Here is a 23,891-nt window from a genome sequence, read left to right on the forward strand (position 1 = left end):
GCACACATTGAACGGGGCTTACCCATGGACTATCAGAAATTGTATAAATTAAACCTGCATCTAGCAGTTTAATAATTTCTTTTTTAACTACATCTTGCATATTAGGATTTAGTCTTCGTTGGCGTTGCACATACGTTTTATGACCTTCTTCCATAAGGATTTTATGTGTGCAATACGAAGGACTTATTCCTTTAATGTCATGAATCTTCCATGCAATGGCTGGTTTATGAGCTTTCAACACAGAAATGAGTTGTGATTTCTCATTTTTAGTAAGAGAAGACGATATTATTACAGGTAATTCAGATTCACCATGTAAATAAGCGTATTCCAAATGGTTTGGAAGTGGCTTTAACTCTAATGTCGGAGGTTCTTCTATCGATGATTTATATCGATATCTGTCTTCTTCTTTTAGCATTTGAATTTCTTCTGTTGTTGGTTCATATCCATTAGCCATTAGTGTAGCTAAGATTTCAGCTTCATCAATTTTTTCAGTTCCTTCTCCTAAAGAACATTCTCCTGTTCCTTGTAATTCTGGAAATTCTTCTAACAATTTTGCATGTGAATCTATAGTTTGAATATAATAACATGTATCATCTGCAGATTGCGGTTGTTGCATTGCTCTATCAACTGAAAAGGTAACACTCTCGTCCTCTATACTTAGGGTCAGTTTCTTACCAAACACGTCTATCATTGCTTTAGCCGTGTTTAAGAATGGTCTTCCTAATATGAGAGGAACTTGAGAATCTTCTTCCATGTCCAGAACAACAAAATCTACTGGAAATACTAAAGTACCAACTTTAACTAGCATGTTCTCCATTATCCCTCTAGGATATTTTATTGATCGATCGGCTAGTTGTATGCTTATTCTTGTTGGTTTCAATTCTCCAAGGTCTAGTTTAGCGTATAGTGAATACGGCATTAAATTTATACTAGCACCTAAGTCTGCTAATGCTTCTATTGAACTAAGACTACCCAGAAAATATGGAATTGTGAAACTTCCTGGATCAGATAATTTTTCTGGTATCTTATTCAACAGTACTGCAGAACAATTAGCATTCATAGTAACAGCCGAGAGTTCTTCCATTTTCTTTCTATTCGTGATTAGATCTTTCAAGAATTTAGCATATCTAGGCATTCCTGAAATCACATCAATGAAAGGAAGATTTACATTTATCTGTTTAAACATATCCAAGAATTTGGATTGCTCGGCTTCAAGTTTTTCTTTTTTCATTTTACTCGGGTAAGGAAGTGGTGGTTGGTATAGTTTAACATAAGGTTTAGCCTTAACTGTGTTATCTTCATTAACCTTTTCAACTACCGGTTCTTTTTCCTTATCTTGATCAGGTTGTGGTTCTTGTGGAGTAGGAATAGCTTCATCAAAAGTTACAGGTATTTCAGGTGGTTTAAGTGTTGTACCACTTCTTGTGGTAATGGCTTTAGCTATTTCATTCCGGGGGTTAGCATTTGTATCACTAGGTAAACTTCCCGGTTTTCTTTCACCTATTAACCTTGCTAGGTTACTTACTTCTTGTTTCAAGTTTTGAATAGAAGCTTGTTGATTTCTAAATGCTTGAGCATTTTGTTCATTAGTTTGTTTTTGAGATGTGAAAAACTGCGTTTGAGTTTCAACTAGCTTTGTTATCATATCTTCTAAATTCGGCTTTTTATCATCGGTTTGTGGTGGTTTGTTTTGAAAATTAGGTCTTTGCTGATTGTAAGTATTATTGGATACTTGTTGATTACTAGGACCTTGTTGGTTGTTGTATGGAATATTTCGGTTATAATTCTAATTTTGATTGTCAATCGGTCTTGGCGGTTGATAATTATTCTGATAATTATTACCAGGCCTTTGGTTTATGTATGAAATATTCTCTCTTTGTTCCATTGTTAATTCAATACTGAGACAATCTTTTGTCAAATGTGGTCCTCCACACTGCTCACAACTAATTCGTATTGAGTGAATATCTTTAGTCATCTTTTCCATTCGTCTCTCGACAGCATCTATCTTTGCGGAAATGGAATCTAAGTCATGGCTAGAATCGGCTCTAGCTGCTTTAGATGATCTAACGATATCTTTTTCTTGGTGCCACTCATGTGAGTGGGAAGCAGTGTTATCAATAATTTTGTAAGCATCAGTTTCGGTTTTCTTCATAATAGAACCACCAGCTGCTATATCGATGTCTTTCCTTGTAGTGATGTCGCATCCTTGGTAGAATATTTGTACTATTTGACAGGTGTCTAAACCATGTTGCGGACATCCTCTTAATAACTTTCCAAATCTAGTCCACGCCTCATATAGAGTTTCATTTGGCTTCTGTGTGAACGTAACAATTTCTCCTTGAAGTCTTACAGCTTTAGATGCCGGAAAGAATTGTCTAAGAAATTTTTCAACTAAAACATCCCAGGTATCAATCGCCCCTTCAGGTAACGATTCTAACCAATCTTTGGCTTCTCCCTTTAAAGTCCAGGGAAATAACATGAGATATATCTGTTCATCCTCAACTTCTCTTATTTTAAATAGTGTGCAGATCCTATTAAAGGTACGAAGATGTTCGTTTGGATCTTCCTTCGGCGCACCACTAAATTGGCATTGATTAGTCACCATATGTAGAATTTGTCCTTTGATTTCATAATCTGGCGCATTAATGTCTGGATGAGTAATTGCGTGACCTTGGCCAGTGCGTTTAGCTCTCATTCGGTCTTCCATACTTAAAGGTTCTTTACTTCCATAATTGAATTTGTTGAATCTGAATCACTAGAGGATTCTGATTTAATGGTTCGTTCCTCAACAATCTCTGTTTGAATGATTGGTGTTTCCGGAGGAAAAATTAATGGTTCAGGATCTATGAATTGTCCCTGAATATTCTCCGGATTCTCAATTGTGAGGTCGGGTTCAAAAAATGGATTATCGGAAATTTGAATTGGAGTACTTGGTCGACTGGATGACGATTCTAAAGAAAAATCAACGGCGGTAATAATAGCTAAATGTCTTGATCTAGTTACAGGTGGTGAACGTACAAAAGGTGGTGAACGTCTTGCTCGGTGCATTCACTGAATATCCTATTAGTTTTTTAAAAGGAAAGAAAAATTATATAAGTTATCCAATTAATAGACTTTTCTGATTTTGCCCACGTTTCGAATAGCCAAAAGATGCAGCAGAGGGGCAGGATTCGTTTGGTCTCAATATAATTGAGGACTGTTTGGCTCCAATAACCCGGTCTACGTACAAATCCAACTATTACTACGAACCAGAAAATTTTGATGTCTATCAATTTAACCACTTAAAATAAATTTTCGTAATTTTAAGAAATTTAGATAAGAAGTAGAGAAAATTCTAAGTCCTAAAAACTAGAATAGCGAGAAATAAGAAAGAAAAAGAGCGCGTTGAAAAAGAAAAGGGTTGAAAAATAAAAGGTGTCGAAAAATAAGAAATAAAAAGAGTGACTTATAAAACTTTAAAACACTCGACTAACCCAACCTTATTACTACCACTAACTTAAAATTATAATCGCAAATTGAGATTACTAATTGGAATGATAATTGATACATAGGTAAAAGGTGTCTAAAAATATTAAAGCTTACAAGAAAAACTATATCCCAAATGGCAATATCTTAAAAAGGTACTAAAACTTAAAAAGACGTCGCAAAATTCTAAAGCACTTTAATCTTAGTCTAAAGAAAAAACACTTAAGGGATTTTACGGCAAATCCTAAAAATCTAAATTAAAAAAAAAATAACTATGGCAAAAACTATGAATTAATAACTAAATACGAGCGAAAAATACAAATATTACGCTAAAACAATTAAAAAGGGACAAAATATAAAAATATACTAAAAGTTGTAAAAATTACAATTTTTATAAAAATATTATATTATTTATTTAATAAAACTATTAATTTTACAATTTAAATAAACTAATTAAACTAAAAATACAAATTAAATAAATAACACTAAATTAAATTATATAATATATAACCCTAATTAGGGTTTAAATATAATAATAATAATTATAATCCGTAATTAATGCAGGCTGCAGTCAACTGTGGCGTGTCAGACGGGCTCATGTGATCGCGTGAGTCCGAAGCTACCCGGCCATGCGATCGCATGGGCTAGGGTTTCGGGCCACAGAGTGGGCTGCTACAGTACCGGACTCGAGTTTTAATATATTTTTTTTATTTTTTGTTTTTGCTGTAAAATATATTTATAAATTAAATAAAACTTATATTTTTACAAACTAAAAAATAGAAATAAAGAAACTTTATAAAACTTAAATATTTACCAAACTCTTAAAAATATTTATATTTTTGTTTTTCTTTTTATATTTTTGAATATTTAAAACGTATTTTTACAAAAGCGTATTTTTTTATAAAAGTAAACTAAAAAGAAAAATCTTTTTTTTTTATATATTAGCGTTGCGCCTCCGGCTTTTAAGCTAGATCAGTCCCCGGCAGCGGCGCCAAAAATACTTGATGTTTATGCGAGGTGTATATGAAATAGCTTATATTTTACTAGGAAATACTATTAAATACGATACAATTTTACACAAGATATTTATTTATTTAGAGAATGGATATACTTAAACCTTGCTACAACACTTATAGGCAGTGTACCTAATCATACAGTAGTGTAGTTTTTAGTAAGTCCGGTTCGTTCCACAGGGAAAAATCTTTTAATCAAAGCTTAACGCTATATTAGTTTAATTTATAAAAATACAAATATATATAAAAGTAATATTATTATTTTAAAGGGGGGTTTTTACCGTTTAATGACCGGTTTGTCGATTTTAAAACTTTAGTCGCAGTTAAAACCTAAATGTAAAATATTAAAAATAAATTCAAGACTTAATTTAAATCGTAAAGTAAATAACGATAATGAAATTGCGATAAATAAAAGTGCGATAATTAAAAAGTACGATAATTAAAAGTGCAATTAAATACAATAACAATGAAATAAAGTGCGATAATTAGAAGTGCAATTAAATATAAAATAAAGGAAATTAAATATGAAATAAAAGAATTATGCTTATTTAAACTTCCGTAATCATGATGTTTGACGTGTTGATTTTAGTTTTATGCCCATGGGTTAATTGTCCTTTGTCCTGGATTATTTAATATGTCCGTCTGGTTTTTGTCCATAACAGTCCATCAGTCATAAATATAAAGTGCGAGTATCCTCGTCAAATTATCCTTATACCCGAAGTTAAATATTCCAACTAATTGGGGACTTAAACTGTAACAAGATTTTAATACTTTGTTTAATAATTACACCAGGATGTCGACTGAGTGTAACCCAAGGTTTTAATACTTTGTTATCAATTATGCCAAGTGTCCTTGTACATAATTTCACCCCTGTTTTAATAATTCCATAGACTATTAATTCATTCTCGTGTCCGGTTAAATGAACGATTATTTGTACATATAAATACCCCGCCCATCGTGTCCGATCGAGTGTATATGGTTATTTATAGGGACGCCCAATTGTAAATCTTTATATTAAAATTAACGAACTATCATTTAGTTAAACAAATATAAAGCCCATTAATAGCCCATAGTCTAATTTCCACAAGTGTCGTTCTTTTGTCCAAACCCCAATTATGGTACAAAGCCCAATTACCCAATTTTAGTAATTAGTCCAACATCATGATTACTTCGTTTTAAATAAGCATAATAATAACTTAGCTACGAGACATTAAATTAAAAAGGTTGAACATAACTTACAATGATTAAAAATAGCGTAGCGTTACACGGACAGAATTGCAACTTACACCCTTACAATATTCGCTAACATACCCTTATTATTAGAAATTAAAATTAAAATTAAAATTAAAATATAAATATATATATATATAATTTATGTATGATGAAGAAGGAAAACTATGTGTTTTGTGTTACACCAAAGCTCGATTTTTATAGGCCTGTGATCTAGAAAATATGCTCATGCGATCGCATGAGCTTTACCCTTCAAGGCCATGCGATCGCATGGCCAGCTGGGGAGAGCCAAATTTGGTTGTTTTCTTCTGCCGACGTTTATTTAAATATAATATATATATATTAATATTAAGAATTAATTATATATTATATTATATTCATATGCATAGTTGACTTGTAATTTTTAGTCCGTTGCGTCGAGCGTTGAGAGTTGACTCTGGTCCCGGTTCCGGATTTTCGAACGTCCTTGCGAATAATTTAATATCTTGTACTTTGCGTTTTGAATCTTGTATTCTTGTAATTTTGAGACGTTTCTTATCAATAATTGGAACCTCATTGATTGTATTTTGTACTTTTGAGCTTTTTGGTCGTTTGCGTCTTCAATTCGTCGAATCTTCCTTTTGTCTTCACCTTTTATTATTTAAACGAATATCACTTGTAAATAGAACAATTGCAACTAAAAGCTTGTCTTTCTTGAGGAATAATGCTATGAAATATATGTTCGTTTTTAGCATTATCACGTCCTCCCCATTTTACAAGACAGATCCTCTCATGGTTAGGATAAGTCTGACCACTTGGCGACCCTGTTTGATGCTGAGGTCCGTGGATTTCCTGCTGATTTTAGAGATGACTTTTCTAGATTTTTCGTCAACCTACAGCTGGTCTGGACGACAACTTCATGACCTAAATCAAGAAGCGCATTTCTTTTTCGGAAGACTTTACTTCCTTTAAATGATGGAATTGATTCATCGTGTAGATCCATCTCTCTTACAGTAAATCGGGTAAAACTTTTTTTAGATTAGTCCAAAGCAAAAGTATCTTCAGTTATTTGTACAAAAATATGTGATATATGTTTTAAATAACTTTGATAAATTTTCCCACACTTGACTTTTATTTTCTTTTATTTGCCTTTTTATTGTCCTCTATTCCATTTTAAATGAATTCTAACATTTTAGTTTGTTTCTCAATTTATGTCCTTTCCGAGGTAACAATAATTTCAGTGTTAACACCTAGTTTTATTGTTCATAAATATGTATAAACATGATTTTGAATTCATTTATTTGAAAATTTTGAAAAATTTTACTAGAATTGGGTAGTCAGTATATAAGACTAGGGCTGTTCTTTACTATCAGAGAGCACTAGATTCTAATACAACTACTGCGTTACTAGTATTTTTAATGGTAACCAAGTGTTTAAATCAAATTTTTTTTTTTTTAAATCCGAAAGAATTTAACCCCTTCCCACATTTAAGATCTTGCAATGCCCTCATTTGCAAGAAATAAGTAACAATTTAAATTATTGAGGGTGATTAGCGTAGAAAAATGATTAAATTTTACCAAAGTTTCCAAACATATTGGCGTTTGTTTGCTGAATGATAAATGGTGCACATCATTTGGTCATTCCGTCTGTTGGTACATCACATTTGTTTTTCATTTTTTTTTCGTCAAAAGTAGTAGCTTTTGCTGAACTTAATGCCAGTCTTTGAAAATGCGCTGTTTTACCCTGTTTTGTACATGAGATAAAATACAAACACATATATACATATTTTTGAAGTTGGGTTTTCACACCACATTCAAAAATTATTAAAATCTAATAAAGTTAGAAAATTATAAAAGCTATTATAATAATAAAATAAGAAATAAAAAATAAGAAAATTAAGAATTAGTAACATTACAATAAAATAAACAAAAATATAAAATAAGAAAATTACGGATGAGGAGGATGGTTCCAATATGGGTCCCAAGCGTATCCATAGATGCTGTAAAATGCTTGGGCCGGGTCATATGTAGGATATGGTGGTCGGCTCTCTAAAGTCCAAGGAGCAAATTCGAGCATAACGGTAGGAATGTAGTCTCTACCTACGTGTGTACAATGACTTATGATTTGGCTTTGATGATACTACCAATCTTGAAATGCTTTTTGTCTAGCCATTTCATACTCGTGTCGAGACATAAAAATTTGCATTTCCGTCATTGGATTACCCCCTCCCGGTTGACCTTGCGGTTGATCTCTCTCAACCTGTGGATGCCTGCCATCATAACGTGCTGCCGCGTTGTTTCGTTTCTTTAAGACCTTAGCACCATGATAAACACGCAAATCTATTCTATCGCGGGGTTCTGGTTCTGCCATTAATATTCCCCCCGACTTCTATCCACACCGAGATATTCAGCAATTAAAGTAATAAATATACCACCTCCTATTATGCTACCACGCCTCATACCCCTAACCATAGTCAATAAATAATAACCCACACAAAAAGGTATACTTACAGCGATATGTGGGTCTCGAATACACATGTGGTAAAACAAATCCTGTTCATTTACCTTTTCCTTATTTTTACCTCGTTGTGTAATCGAATTAGCTAAAAACCTATGGATTACTCTTAATTTAGCTCTATTAATATCAAGATAAGAGTATAATCCCCCCTGAAATCGGCGATGGCTAGTCATCCTACTCCATACGTCATTTGTATCAAAATTCTCATCCACCCTCCTACCATAAACTATTAACCTCTGGCAATCATAAGATGCTAGCTCCTCGGGCGTATATATACCTAAAGCCCGAGCCATGTCTAGTAAGGACATATGGCGCATCTCCCCTCCTAATAAAAATCTAATAAAACTACGATCGGTTAAAGTATCTACCCGATCATTTATTTTAATAGTACACAATAACTCTATACACCATTCTCTATATACAGGTCTACGCATGTTGAATAAATGTACCCAATCACTAAAAGTAGAATTACCATACCTTTGAGTAAGTAATTCCCTGATTGGCTCGGCATTTCAAAGAGTTGATTTAAAAGCAAAGATTTTTTTTTTTTTTTTTTTTTTATGTTTTTGGCATACTTTAATTCAATAAGGTTAAAAATAATGATAATAAAAGTTCTCGTCCCTCCCTCGGGTAAAGAAATTTCGGTTCTACGACCTAGTCTTCAACTCACAACGAATTTTAAAAATCATATTTTTAACTTAGCGAAATAAAGTAAATTTTTGTTATTAAATTCACACCAAACTTAAATTTAAAATGCATAAAATTGAAAATTCATATTAATAATTAAAAATTCACACCAAACTTATATTATATTTTTGTTTTTATACATACAAACTTATATTAAAGATATTAAAATTTTCAAATATTTATAAACTTAAATATATTGATTTTAAAAAAAATTCACAATATTAATTTAATATTTATATATTAATTTTAAAAACATGGTAAAAATAAAATTAAAAATCTTTTTGGCTTTTATCCCACTTTAATCAATCAAATATTATCAAAAATATGCGCCCCTCTTTTCGGTAAAGTAATTTTGGTTCCATGACCTAATTTAACTCATGACGAATTTTTGAAATATTTTTGGTTGATTGATTAAAGATATTTATACCTTAAGAATAAACGTTAAATTTTGCAGTGATGTAATAAATTTTTGTATGATATCAATAATTTCGGTCGCAAGAACTAATTTTATCGAATACCAATTTAATACTTTATAGCGAACAAATTAGCGTTTATTATCAAAAGGTTAAAAATAAAAATAAAAATAAAAATGAAAACTGTACAAACTTAGCTGTGAAAGAGATTTCTTAGTGATATGCTCTAGCCCACTCATAAGATAGTCGGACTAATTGGTTTTCCATAGCTACATAGGCGTAACCTCGAGCATTTATCGATTTTTCTTCTAAACATATAAACGGGCCGTCTCTGCATAAAGTAACAAATTCGGTGTTTGAATAGGTTTGATTATTTGAACATTTACCTTCGTGTGACCATTTTCCGCATTTGTGACATCTTTCAAGGTGTCGTGCTCTTCTTTTCGCTGCGGATTTTGATTTTCCTTTACCAAATTGTAACTTATTATTTTCGCATCTGGATTCTTTTCTTACTTCGTCTAATTTGCCTCTGATTAATGATACTATTTCACTTGGAAGGGTGTCATTATTCCGTTTAGTAATCAAAGCGTGTAGCATTAGACCATGGTTTAATTCACAGGAAGTCTTCATTTCGTAAAACCTAAAAAAAATAAAAATTTAGAATGGGGGGAGAAGACTAGTTCTTTAGGGTCTGCTAGGGAAAGACCATTCGGGTTCCATTTTCGAGAACTACACGAAAACAGAAAATCTAACTCTAACAGAAATTCATATTATCCTTTAAAAGACTTGATTCTCCCCACACTTAGTTAGCTGTGGTGTTGAAATTGTGATTAACTTCGTTGTCAACTTCCATCGGACTATCTATGTAATGTTTAACTCTGTGACCATTAACCTTAAATTCAATCCCATTTGAATTTATTAATTCTACTGTTCCGTACGGGAAAACTCTTTTGACTATGAATGGTCCAGACCATCTTGATTTCAATTTTCCAGGAAATAGCTTGAATCGTGAATTGAAAAGAAGAACTCTGTCTCCTTCTTTAAATTCTTTTGAACTTCTGATTCTTTTATCATGTCATTTCTTCGTTCTTTCTTTATAGATCAACGAATTTTCGTATGCTTCATGTCTCAATTCTTTTAATTCGTTTAGTTGACTTAATCGTAGACGTCCAGCTTCATGTAAATCAAGATTACATGTCTTCAAAGCCCAAAATGCTTTGTGTTCAATTTCTACTGGAAGATGACATGCTTTTCCGTAAACGAGTTTAAAAGGTGTGGTTCCAATTGGAGTTTTGTAGGCTGTTCTAAAAGCCTAGAGTGCATCCTCCAATTTAATGGACCATTTCTTCGGATTTGATCCTACGGTTTTCTCTAGAATACGTTTTAAAGCTCGGTTGGTATTTTCAACTTCTCCACTTGTCTGTGGATGATAAGCAGTGGAGATTTTATGAGTTACTCCATATCTTTTGAGAACATTCTCAAGTTGATTATTACATAAATGAGTACCCCGATCACTTATTAAAGCTTTCGGTGTTTCAAACCTTGCAAAAAGACGTTTTAAAAAGTTGACTACAACTCGTGCATCGTTAGTTGGGAGAGCTTGTGCTTCCGCCCATTTAGATACATAATCAATGGCTACGAGAATATAGAGATTATTATGAGATTTTTGGAAATGGACCCATAAAGTCAATACCCCAAATGTCAAATACTTCACATACTTGAATGACATTTTGTGGCATTTCATCACGTTGACTTATTTTTCCGGCCATTTGACAATCATCACAGGATTTACAAAGAAGGTGTGCGTCTTTGTAAATTGTAGGCCAATAGAATCCAGCATCGTAAACTTTTCTTGCTGTTAGTTGAGGCCCATAATGCCCTCCTGTTGGTCCTGTGTGACAATGGTTTAAGATTTTACTAGCTTCATCTCCGAATACACATCGGCGTATTATTCTATCTGGACAACTTTTAAACAAATGTGGATCTTCCCAGAAATAGTGTTTTATATCACTAAAGAATTTCTTTCGTTTTTGGTACGACAATCCTTTTTCAAGGAATCCACATACTAAAAAGTTTGCATAGTCTGCAAACCATGGAATTTCATTATAATCTATCTTCAATAGATATTCATCAGGAAAGTTGTCTTGTATGGCCGATTCATTTAGAACTTCTAATTCGGGATTTTCAAGACGAGAAAGATGATCAGCGGCGAGATTTTCTGCTCCCTTTTTATCTCGGATTTCAATATCAAACTCTTGTAAGAGTAAGATCCAACGGATTAATCATGGTTTAGCATCTTGATTTGAAAATAGGTATCTAAGAGCAGAATGGTCGGTATAGACCACCGTTTTAGCTAGAACGATATATGAACGAAATTTGTCAAAAGCAAAGACAATAGCAAGGAGTTCTTTTTCAGTAGTTGTGTAATTTGTTTGTGCTCCTTGTAACATCTTACTAGCATAATATATAGGTTGAAATCGTTTTTCAATCCTTTGTCCTAAAACGGCTCCCATTGCAAAATCACTTGCATCGCACATAAGTTCAAATGGTAGATTCCAATTTGGAGTTATCATAATCGGCGCATTAGTGAGTTTTTTTTTAAGAATATTAAAAGATTTGATACATTCATCTGAAAAGATGAATGGAGCATCCTTTTCTAGGAGTTTATTCATAGGAGTGATAATTTTAGAAAAATCTTTTATGAAACGTCGGTAAAAACCGGCATGCCCTAGAAAACTCCTAACTCCTCTAACATTGGTGGGATGTGGAAGTTTAGCAATTACATCTACTTTAGCTCTATCCACTTCAATTCCTTCCTTTGAAATTTTATGTCCAAGAACGATGCCTTCTTTAACCATGAAATGGCATTTTTCCCAATTAAGAACTAGATTTGATTGTTCACATCTAATAAGCATTCGTTCAAGATTAACTAGACATGATTCAAATGTATCACCAAAGACTGAAAAGTCATCCATGAAAACTTCCATGCATTCTTCTATCATGTCATGAAAAATCGCCATCATGCACCTTTGAAAGGTTGCCGGGGCGTTGCAAAGTCCAAATGGCATGCGTTTGTATGCAAAAGTACCATAAGGGCACGTGAACGTGGTTTTTTCTTGGTCCTCGGGTGCTATTGGAATTTGAAAATATCCGGAAAAACCATCAAGAAAACAATAGTAACTATTTCCGGCTAATCTTTCCAACATTTGATCAATGAAAGGTAAGGGAAAGTGATCTTTTCTGGTGGCGTCATTTAATTTTCTATAATCAATACATACACGCCATCTTGTTACAGTCCTAGTCGGAATAAGCTCATTTTTCTCATTTGTGATGACAGTCATGCCACCCTTCTTAGACACGCATTGAACTGGGCTTACCCATGAACTATCAGAAATTGGATAAATTAAACCTGCATCTAGCAGTTTAATAATTTCTTTCTTAACAACATCTTGCATATTAGGATTTAGTCTTCGTTGGCGTTGCACATACGTTTGATGACCTTCTTCCATAAGGATTTTATGTGTGCAATACGAAGGATTTATTCCTTTAATATCATGAATCTTCCATGCAATAGCTGATTTATGGGCTTTTAGCACAGAAATGAGTTGAGATTTTTCATTTTCAGTAAGAGAAGACGATATTATTACAGGTAATTCAGATTCACCATGTAAATAAGCGTATTCCAAATGGTTTGGAAGTGGCTTTAACTCTGATGTCGGAGGTTCTTCTATCGATGATTTATATCGATATCTGTCTTCTTCTTTTAGCATTTGAATTTCTTCTGTTGTTAGTTCATATCCATTAGCCATAAGTGTAGATAACATTTCAGTTTCATCAATTGGTTCAGTTCCTTCTCCTAAAGAACATTCTCCTGTTCCTTGTAATTCTGGAAATTCTTCTAACAATTCTGCATGTGATTCTATAGTTTGAATATAATAACATGTATCATCTGCAGATTGCGGTTGTTGCATTGCTCTATCAACTGAAAAGGTAACACTCTCGTCCTCTATACTTAAGGTAAGTTTCTTACCGAACACGTCTATCATTGCTTTAGCCGTGTTTAAGAATGGTCTTCCTAATATGAGAGGAACTTGAGAATCTTCTTCCATGTCCAGAACAACAAAATCTACTGGAAATACTAAAGTACCAACTTTAACTAGCATGTTCTCCATTATCCCTCTAGGATATTTTACTGATCTATCGGCTAGTTGTATGCTTATTCTTGTTGGTTTCAATTCTCCAAGGTCTAGTTTAGTGTATAGTGAATACGGCATTAAATTTATACTAGCACCTAAGTCTGCCAATGCTTCTATTGAAATAAGACTTCCCAGAAAACATGGAATTGTGAAACTTCCTGGATCAGATAGTTTTTCTGGTATTTTATTCAACAGCACTGCAGAACAATTAGCATTCATAGTAACAGCCGAGAGTTCTTCCATTTTATTTCTATTCATGATTAGATCTTTCAGAAATTTAGCATATCTAGGCATTCCTGAAATCACATCAATGAAAGGAAGATTTAAATTTATCTGTTTAAACATATCCAAGAATTTGGATTGCTCGGCTTCAAGTCTCTCTTTTTTCATTTTACTCGGGTAAGGAAGTGGTGGTTGGTATGGTTTAACATAAGGTTTAGCTTTAACTGTGTTATCTTCATTAACCTTTTCAACTACCGGTTCTTTTTCCTTATCTTGATCAGGTTGTGGTTCTTGTGGAGTAGGAATAGCTTCATCAGAAATTACAGGTATTTCAGGTGGTTTAAGTGTAATACCACTTCTTGTGGTAATGGCTTTAGCTGTTACATTCCGGGGGTTAGCATTTGTATCACTAGGTAAACTTCCCGGTTTTCTTTCACCAATTAACCTTGCTAGGTTACTTACTTCTTGTTCCTGATTTTGAATAGAAGCTTGTTGATTTCTAAATGCTTGAGCATTTTGTTCATTTGTTTGTTTCTGAGATGTGAAAAATTGCGTTTGAGATTCAACTAGCTTCGTCATCATATCTTCTAAATTCGGCTTTTTATCATCGATTTGTGGTGGTTTGTTTTGAAAATTAGGTCTTTGCTGATTGTAAGTATTATTGGATACTTGTTGATTACTAGGACCTTGTTGGTTGTTGTATGGAACATTTCGGTTATAATTCTGGTTTTGATTGTAAATTGGTCTTGGCGGTTGATAATTATTCTGATAATTATTTCCAGGCCTTTGGTTTAGATATGAAACATTCTCTCTTTGTTCCATTGTTAGTTCAATACTGAGACAATATTTTGTCAAATGTGGTCCTCCACACTGCTCACAACTAATTCGTATTGAGTGTATATCTTTTGTCATCTTTTCCATTCGTCTCTCGACAGCATCTATCTTTGCGGAAATGGAATCTAAGTCATGGCTAGAATCGGCTCTACCTGCTTTAGATGATCTAACGATATCTTTTTCTTGGTGCCACTCATGTGAGTGGGAAGCAGTGTTATCAATAATTTTATAAGCATCAGTTTCTGTTTTCTTCATAATGGAACCACCAGCTGCTATGTCTATGTCTTTCCTTGTAGTGATGTCGCATCCTTGGTAGAATTTGTACTATTTGACAGGTGTCTAAACCATGTTACGGACATCCTCTTAATAACTTTCCAAATCTTGTCCACGCCTCATATAGAGTTTCATTTAGCTTTTGTGTGAACGTAACAATTTCTCCTTGAAGTCTTACAGCTTTAGATGCCGGAAAGAATTATTTAAGAAATTTTTCAACTAAAACGTCCCATGTATCAATCGCCCCTTCAGGTAACGATTCTAACCAATCTTTGGCTTCTCCCTTTAAAGTCCAGGGAAATAACATGAGATATATCTGTTCATCCTCCACTTCTCTTATTTTAAATAAAGTACAGATCCTATTAAAGGTACGAAGATGTTCATTTGGATCTTCCTTCGGTGCACCACTAAATTGGCATTGATTAGTCACCATGTGTAGAATTTGTCCTTTGATTTCATAATCTGGCGCATTAATGTCAGGTTGAGTAATTGCGTGACCTTGGCCAGTGCGTTTAGCTCTCATTCGGTCTTCCATACTTAAAGGTTCCAGATTCTCCATGATTGAATTTGTTGAATCTGAATCACTAGAGGATTCTGATTTAATGGTTCGTTCCTCAACAATCTCTGTTTGAATGATTGGTGGTTCCGGAGGAAAAATTAATGGTTCAGAATCTATAAATTGTCCTTGAATATTCTCCAGATTCTCAATTGTGAGGTCGGGTTCAAAAAATGGATTATCGGAAATTTGAATTGGAGTACTTGGTCGACTGGATGATAATTCTGAAGAAAAATCAACGGCGACAATATTTGCTAGATGTCTTGATCGAGTTACAGGTGGTGAACGTACAAAAGGTGGTGAACGTTTTGCTCGGTGCATTCACTGAATATCCTATTAGTTTTTAAAAATAAGAAAAATTATATAAGTTATCCAATTAATAGACTTTTCTGATTTTGCCCACGTTTCGAATAGCCAAAAGATGCAGCAGAGGGGCAGGATTCGTTTGGTCTCAATATAATTGAGTACTGTTTGGCTCCAATAACCCGGTCCACGTACAAATCCAACTATTACTACGAACCAGAAAATTTTGATGTCTATCAATTTAACCGCTTAAATTCATTTTTAGTTGAAATTTAAGAAATTTAGATAAGAAATAGAGAAAATTCTAAGTCCTAAAAACTAGAATGTCGAGAAATAAGAAAGAAAAAGAGCGCGTCGAAAAACGTCGAAAAATAAAAGAATGAAAAATAATAGGCGTCGAAAAATAAAAATAAGAAAGTAGCGCGTCAAAACTTAAAAAGGAACTAAAAACTAAGAATTAAAAGTTGCGTCTAAAAATATTAAAGCTTACAAGGAATTCTATATCCCAAATGGCAATATCTTAAAAAGGTACTAAAAACTTAGAACAGCGTCGCAAAATTTTAAAGCACCTAATTCTTAGTCTAAAGAAAAAGCACTAAAGGGATTTTACGGCAAAGCCTAAAAATCTAGAAATAAAAATAACTATGGCAAATACTATGATTTAAAACTAAATACGAGTGAAAAATAGAAATATTATGCTAAAACGAATAAAAAAAGTACAAAATATAAAAATATACTTAAAGTTGTAAAAATACAATTTTTATAAAAATATTATTTTTATATTATTTATTTAATAAAACTATTAATTTTATAAATTAATTAAACTAATTATAACTTAATAATACAAATTAAATAAATAACTAAACTAATTAAATAAATAAAACCCTAAAAACTAAATAATTAAATTAATTAAACCCTAATTTCGTATTAATTGCAGTCCTAGGTTGACCTGTCAGATTGACCTCCGCGAGTGCGGTTAGGTCCAGTTCAAAAGCTCCGCGAGTCGCGGAGGGTCAAATTTAGGCTGAAAAGGGGTTTGTTTTTGCACAGGTTCAGTTTTTTTCTTTTTATTTTTTGTATGTTTTTCTGTTTTATCAAATATATATAAAATATAAATATAACTAAATATTTTTATAAAACAATAAAATACTTATTTTTAAACTCAAAAGTAAAAATACTTTTTTTTTAAACTTCATATATTTTTTTAACAAACTCTTTTTGTATTTTTATATTTTTATATTTTAAAAAAAAACTTATATTTTTATACGAAGGACTTAATAAAAACTTTTACAAAATTATATTATTATTATTTTTTTTTATATCATTAGCGTTATGCTTTCGGCGTTTAAGTTCCCCGCCAGTGGCGCCAAAAATACTTGATGTTATGCAAGGTGTATATGAAATAGCTTTTTTTTACTAGAAAATACTATTAAATACGATACAATTTTACACAAGATATTTATTTATTTATAGAATGGATATACCTAAACCTTGCTACAACACTTATAGGCAGTGTACCTAATTGTACAGTAGTGTAGTTTTTAGTAAGTCCGGTTCGTTCCACAGGGAAATCTTTTAAACAAAGCTTAACGCTATATTAGTTTTAATTTATAAAAATACAAATATATATATAAGTAATATTATTATTATAAAGGGGGGTTTTTTACCGTTTAATAACCGGTTTGTCGATTTTTAAAACTTTAGTCGCAGTTAAAACCTAATGTAAAATATTAAATAAATAAAAGACTTAATTTAAAGCGTAAAGTAAATAACGATAATGAAATTGCGAATAATAAAAGTGCGATAAAATAAAATTACGATAATTAAAAAGTGCGATAATTAAAAGTGCAATTAAATACAATAACAATAAATAAAAATGTGATAATTAGAAGTGCAATTAAATATGAAAATAAAGGAATTATGCTTATTTAAACTTCCGTAATCATGATGTTTGACGTGTTGATTTTTAGTTTTATGCCCATGGGTTAATTGTCCTTTGTCCTGGATTATTTAATATGTCTGTCTGGTTTTTGTCCATAACAGTCCATCAGTCATAAATATAAAGTGCGAGTGTCCTTGTCAAATTATCCTTATACCCGAAGTCAAATATTCCAACTAATTGGGGACTTAAACTGTAACAAGGTCTTAATACTTTGTTTAATAATTACACCAGGATATCGACTGCGTGTAACCCAAGGTTTTAATACTTTGTTATCAATTATGTCAAGTGTCCTTGTACATAATTTCACCCCTGTTTTAATAATTCCATAGACTATTAATCCATTCCCGTGTCCGGTTAAATGAATGATTATTCGTACATATAAATATCCCGCCCATCGTGTCCGATCGAGTGTATATGGTTATTTATAGGGACGTCCAATTGTAAATCTTTATATTAAAATTAACAAACTATCATTTAGTTAAACAAATATAAAGTCCATTAATAGCCCATAGTCTAATTTCCACAAGTGTCGTTCTTTTGTCCAAACCCCAATTATGGTACAAAGCCCAATTACCCAATTTTAATATTTTTAGCCTAACATCATGATTACTTCGGAATTAAATAAGCCTAATAATAACTTAACTACGAGACATTAATGAAAATAACATAAACATAACTTACACTGGGTATTAATAGCGTAGCGGTACACGGACAGAGTTTCGACTTACAAATCCTTAAAACATTCGACTAATCGAACCTTATTATTATCACTAACTTAAAATTAAAATTACAAATTATGATTACGATTTGGAGTGACACTTGATACATAAATTGGGTAAAGAAAATATAAATATAAATATATATCCGTGTCTAAAATCGTTGAACTGCATCCCTTTTTATAGGAAATGGGACCTCCGCGAGTGCGGTCCATTTTGTTCTTCAGACCTCCGTGAGTGCGGTCCCCTCAATTTCAGCTCACCAAACAAAGGATCCAAGGCTGCCGACGGTTTTTATTATAAATATAATATAAATATATAATTTATATAATTAATTATATATTATATTATATTTATATACATAGTTAATTTATTATTTCTGATCCGTTGCATCGTACGTTGAAAGTTGGTTCATGTCTCGGTTTTGGATTTTAGAAGGTCCTTTCGTATGATTTAATATCTTGTACTTTGCGTTTTGCGGCTTCTACTCTTGTCATTTTTAGGTGTTCCTCATCAATAATTTGAACCTCTTTGCTTGTACTTTGTACTTTTTAGCTTTTTGGTCGTTTGCGTCTTCAATTTGTCGAATCTGCCTTTTGTCTTCACCTTTTAATATTTAAACGAATATTCCTTGTAAATAGGACAACTTCAACTAAAACCTTTTCTTTCTTGAGGGATAATGCTATGAAATATATGTTCGTTTTTAGCATTATCAGGTACAAAGCCCAATAACCCCGTCTTTATTATTTAGCCCAACATCACGATTACTTCGATTTAAATAAGCATAATTTAAAAACTTATCTACGAGACATTAATTTAAAAAGGTTGAACATAACTTACAATGAGTATTAATAGCGTATCGTTACACGGACAGAATTTTAACTTACAAACTTAAAACATTCGCCACTATAACCATATTATTATTAACTTAATATTAAAATTATAATTATAAATATAAATATATATTGAGAGAGTAAGAGATTAGAAAAAGGTGTATTTAATTCGTCCGAAAAACGCTTCAATTTATAGATGTGGAAAGCTACAGTGAACCATGCGATCGCATGGAATTAACTCTTCCAGACCATGCGATCGCATGGCCAGCTGTACCAGCTCACATTGTCAACTTAAACGTGGGCTGCTGAGTTTATTTAGTATATAATATAATATATATAATTTTATATAATTATATATATATTATATTATATTCTTTTGCCTAGTTGACTCGTAATTTTAGGTCCATTGCGTCGCGCGTTGATAGTTGGTTCATGTCTCGGTTCCGGATTTTCGAACGTCCTTGCGTACTATTTAATATCTTGTACTTTGCGTTTCGCGGCTCGTACTCTTGTAATTTCTAGACGTTTCTCATCAATAAATAGAACCTCTTGGATTGTACTTTGTACTTTTTAGCATTTTGGTCATTTGCGTCTTCAATTCATCGAATCTGTCTTTTGTCTTCACCTTTTATTATTTAAACGAATATCACTCGTAAATAGAACAATTGCAACTAAAAGCTTGTCTTTATTGAAGGATAATGCTATGAAATATATGTTCGTTTTTAGCATTATCAAATATTCCCACACTTGAGCGTTGCTTGTCCTCAAGCAATATAGAACTTGAATATAACTTTACTAGAATCACTTCTTTATTCTTCACACTTTGTACATCAGTGATTTTTATACGACGATATGAACAATGGTAGTAACGATGTGGTTTACAGTCCCACATGACTATGAAAATTTAGATCCTTTAAGGAAATTGAATCTTTATGAAAACTTTTGATCTTTTGAAAATTCAATCTAGCTTTTACCCTAGATAAGTTTTCTGGAATAACCCTTCACCAGTGTTTGCAAATTGTTTTTGTGGGTTTTGTTGGTTTCAGATTTGAAAATTTTAGCTCAAAACTTATGGTTTTGTGTCACCCACTTGCTAACCTTGTATTGGGAAAGCAACACTTCCAGTATACTTGCTCCGTATATTACCTTTCGCTAAACTACCATCCGGTTGTAAAGGAAAGCGTTGAACAAGCAATTGTTAAGGCAATGTCCCGTGACATGCAGATAATTATGGTCGAAAGCGTGTCGGATGCAATTACTATCCTTTGTAGGAGCAATAGTAAAGATCACCCTATAGTTTTTTGCTTTTACGCAAGGTCCCATCTTCGACCATGCTATGCAACCACCGTTCTTACGGTTGACACCCGATTTGGTTCAGGTGACCTAATGAATTCCAGGTGAATTCCTAGGATTTTACGTTCAATGGTAATGAACGCATTGAAAATGGGTTTTCTGAAAACAAATCGGTTTGTAATTTGATCAAAATATTTTCTCATTCAAGCTCGAGTTTAGATATCATTGAATTCCATGAGTTTGTAATTCTCAATATTTAAGGTCAATCCCAAGATTGAGTAATATCAGGCTTAAAAGCTGATTGTTGATCTTTAAGGAGATTATCCTTTCTGGGGATCTGATTCATTAGTCTTATAAGCTAATTTGCACTGTGCCCCCCCCCCCCCATTGTACAAGACAGATCCTCTCATGGTTAGGATAAGTCTGACCATTTGACGACCCTGTTTAATGCTGAGGTCCGTGGATTTCCAGCTGATTTTTGAGAAAACTTTTCAAGGTTTTTCGTAGACTCTACAACTGGTCTGGACGACAACTTCCTGACCTAAATCAAGAAGCGCGTGTCTTTTTCTCGGAAGACTTTACTTCCTTTTAAACTGGGTAAAACTTGATTAAAATCGTCCAAAACAAAAGTATCTTCAATTATTTGTACAAAAATATGTGATATATGTTCTAAATAACTTGTAAATTTTTCCCACACTTGGCTTTTATTTTTCTTTCTTTGCCTTTATATTCTCCTCTATTCCATTTTAAATGAATTCAAGCGTTTTGGGTTGTTTCTCAATTTATGTCCTTTTCGAGGTAACAATAATTTTCGGTGTTAACACCTAGTTTTATCGTTCATAAATATGTATAAACATGATTTTGAATTAATTTATATGAAAATTTTTAAAAATTTTACTAGAATTGGGTAGTCAGTATATAAGACTAGGGCTGTTCTTTATTTATCAGAGAGCACTAGATTCTAATACAACTACTGCGTTACTAGTATTTTTAATGGTAACCAAGTGTTTAAATTAAAATTTTAAAACCCTAAAGAATTTAACCCCTTCCCACACTTAAGATCTTGCAATGCCCTCATTTGCAAGAAATCAGTAGCAATTTAAATTATTGAGGGTGATTAGCGTAGAAAAATGATTAAATTTTACCAACGTTTCCAAACATATAGTTATTTTTGTTGAATGATAAATGGTGCACATCATTTGTTCATCCCTGCAGTTGTTATTTCACATTTATTTTGCATCTTGTCGTCAAAATTAGTTGTTTTTGCTGAATTTAATGCCAGTTTTTGAAAATGCGCTGTTTTACCCTGTTGTGTACATGAGATAAAATACATACAATACAAATATAAACATACATGGTATTTTAAAATGGGACTTAATATCCCACTTTCAAATTACAAAAATGAAATATTAGTACAAAATAATAAAAATATTAAACATTACATTAAAGTATCAAAATGTTAAATGTTTAACATAAATAGATAAAAATAATAAAAGATAAGACATCACCAATAGAACACTATTGATTTGGGTAGGGATTCCAGTTCATATCATCGTTCGGGTTCCATGGTTGGTGATAGATGTTTTGGTAGGCTTGATTGGGGTCGTACAGATCATAGGATGGTCGCATGTCGGGCTGATGTGGTGGATAGTAAGCAGGTCGAGTCGGGATGTAGTTTTTTGGTACCTGATATGATAGCTGGCTCATGATTTGGTGCTGATGAACTTGCCAGCTATCGTGTTGGCATCGCCTGGAAGTCTCATACTCATTCGCAGTTTGCCACTGCTCATACCAACGATGCCTATCCTCATTAGTCATTTCTACCTCATCTATACGCTGGAAAATGTCAGTAGCACTATCCCTAATGACATCCCTAATGTCATCCGCTTCCTCCATCTCATCATCCGAACCCCTCTCTACCTGTGGATGGCGGCCCTGATATGGTATTGCCTGATTGCGTCTCCTAGTCAATACCTATGCACCTTGATAGACTTGCAAACCTAAAGTCTCGTCTTGTTACCTAACTACCATCATTGGACCCCCTTGTTCCCTATCTACACCTAAATACTCTCCACTGAGAGTAACAAAAATGCCTCCTCCTATTATTCCCCCGTCCTGTATTCCTTCCACCATTTTGGACAGATAAAAACCAACAGAGTAGGGGATATTAACAAAGCTTCTAGTGTCTCGAATGCACTTAAAGTAAAATAAACCGTGTAGGGTCATTTTCTCCTTGTTGTTACCTCTTTGTGTAATCAAGTTTGCTAAAAATCTATGTATTTTACGAAGTTCGGCTTTATTAATATCTAAATAGGAGTGTCTTCCTCCCCGCATAAACACATTAAAATTTGACATACGCCTCCAGATGACGTTAGCGTCAAAATTTCTATCTACCCTCTCACCATGATAAATCAAATTTTTACAATCAGGTGATAGTAATTCAGCGGGAGTGTAAATCTGTAAAGCCCTGGCCATGTCCAGCATGGACATCTTGTACATCCTACGGCCAAGTAAAAATCTAAGAAAACTCTTATCGCCTAACCTATCTACATCCTTATTAAAAGCTATAGTACTAATTAGTTCAACACACCACTCTTTATATACAGGCCTACGAGTGGTAAATAAACGTTCCCAATCAGAAAAAGAAGAGCTCCCATACCTTTGGATTAGATGCTGCCTGACAGGGTTAGCTAGGTGGACCCTTTCCAAAGGCTCCCAATCTATTACCCTTGGTACTTCCACATTTTTGGTCCAAAGCTTAAATTTGTTACTTTGATACGTCGGGTAATCTCTCTAACTTCTATCAAATCTTAAATTGGGATGCAACTGTTCTTCATGAATTGTTGGGTGTTCTATTATATGGTGAACGGGAAATACTACGTAGGCAATAAAAAATTGTGGTTCTGGTTCATAGTATAGTACATGTTGATCATAATGTTGTTGTTGTTGTTGTTCAGGTTGTTGTTCCAGTTCGTGATATTGCATCTCTGGTTGTGGTTCCGGATCAGGTTGCCTAGACGATGACGCACCGTCCGTATCGGTATTTCTCTGCAAAACACATTAAACACAAAATTTGTGCATCCAAATATGCATTAGTGTTAGCAAAATAACAAATTAAAACAATTACAATAACATGTTTAATCCATATTAAACTTGTACTCATTTTCATATTTTTATCAATTCTACACATTTTCAAATAATCATATATGAAAATGTTTACAAAGTTCATAAGCTTTTATCTCAAATAACATGTCAAAATAATCATTACTAGCAATTAAACAAGTTTCAAATGGCATTTATATCAAATTAATCAAGTTCATGAATTTTAGACTTAAAAAGTCCACTTTAATTCTCAAAAATCATGTTTAGGATCAAAGTTTGGATCAATTAACAACCTAAACATGTTACACTACTTAATT

General features: G+C 32.9%; 1 pseudogene; it reads right to left on the minus strand.

The window, feature by feature from the left end:
- The window catches only part of LOC139854248 (uncharacterized), a 126,892-nt pseudogene that overhangs the window by 17,886 nt on the left and 85,115 nt on the right, over window positions 1-23,891 (minus strand).

This window comes from Rutidosis leptorrhynchoides, chromosome 6, assembly GCF_046630445.1.
Source record: "Rutidosis leptorrhynchoides isolate AG116_Rl617_1_P2 chromosome 6, CSIRO_AGI_Rlap_v1, whole genome shotgun sequence".
Lineage (NCBI taxonomy): Eukaryota > Viridiplantae > Streptophyta > Magnoliopsida > Asterales > Asteraceae > Rutidosis > Rutidosis leptorrhynchoides.